Below are 1,553 nucleotides of genomic sequence, written 5' to 3' on the forward strand. Positions count from 1 at the left end.
ATCATATAAATAGGTTAACCCAGAATTGATCTAAATGAAGTTTAAAATCTGTTTGAAGTTTTATAAAACTGTATTCTAAAATTATTTTCTAACCATTTAATTTTCTAGCACCTTTTATCTTTATTTTCATGCATATAATGGGTACATTTATAATGACATTTCCCAAATGGAAGAAACACTGGGGTTAATATGCATTAACATAGGCAATGCAATAATCTGATAATTCTGAACTTTGTCTCAAGATTCTCTAGCCTTGCTAGCAAAGTCCTTGAGGACAATGAGAACTGTGTGTCAAGCAAACAGTAGTTATTAATCAGATTCCTGGTTGCCTGGTTACAGGACTTGATAATGAAAAATAAAAATACTGTTCTTACTAGTAATTATATGTTCTGTTAGTATAAATTTATGACTAAAGAACTAATAAAACCCTGTGTCCTTCCCCCTAAAAGTATACATAGTTTAGTATTAGATAAAGTCTTGTTAAATCTTAGGCTAGTTGGATTAACTCCAAGAAGTACATAAGATATATTATTGTGGACCCATAGCATGTACCTGAGAATTCCTTATCTTTTATCTTCACTATAAAATCCTTCACAGAGCTCCATATAGCATGTTCCTAATGAGTAGAACCACATTGTAACTTCCTTTAGGATCACCTCATAAATAGTATCTCCACTGGGAGCCAAGCCAGACCTACATCATCAAGAAAACCCTAATTTCACCAAATAACAATTTAAGTTTCTGTTTAATGAACCAAAGAAAAAACAGTACTCCAAAAAACTACTTCAACAACTGTACTTCATTTTGCATTGCCATACATTATTTGATATACTTCTTAAGGCAAAAAATAAGTGTGAGTCCAAAATTAATATGTTTAGCTCCTATGGATAAAAGGTAAATTTAGAGTTGTTTCTTTCTGTTCTTTTTAAGTCTCAAAAGCTCTTACTGCTACGAGGGCTGATAGATATAATATTTTGAAAAAGCAGGCAGACAAAACAATACACAATAGAACTGTGAATTATTCAGTGTATTATAGTTGTTGTTAAATGCTGTCAAATCAGTTACAACTCCTACCAAACCCTCTATTTCCAAGGATTTCCAAGGAGCTGCTGGTGTGTTTGAACAGCCAACTTTGTTGTAGGCAGTCCAGTCCTTACCTTATAGTGCCACACCAGTACTCTATTATTCAGTGCTGTTGTTAAATGCTGTTGAGTCATTTCCAATTCATAGTGACTCTGTATAAGGTTTCCAAGACTGCCAACAGTAGTAGATCATACATTAAAAAACATTTCCAACTGACTGTATTGTTACTACTGATGGAGATTAAAATTCTAATAAAGCAAATGTCTTGGAATCACTTTTCTTTAAGGTTAGGATCACCAAGAAATTGTAATGTTGTTGTTGCTGTTAGGTACTGTCAAGTCGATTCCAACCGACAGCAAACCTGTATAGGGTTTCCAAGAAATGACTAGTGAACTTGAACTGCTGACCTTGCGGTTCAAACCGACTTTGCAGTTCAGTGCATTAACCCACAGCACCACACCAGGAATAAG

The sequence above is a fragment of the Chrysochloris asiatica genome, unplaced genomic scaffold (genome assembly GCF_000296735.1).
Source record: "Chrysochloris asiatica unplaced genomic scaffold, ChrAsi1.0 scaffold00228, whole genome shotgun sequence".
NCBI classification, from domain to species: Eukaryota; Metazoa; Chordata; class Mammalia; order Afrosoricida; family Chrysochloridae; genus Chrysochloris; species Chrysochloris asiatica.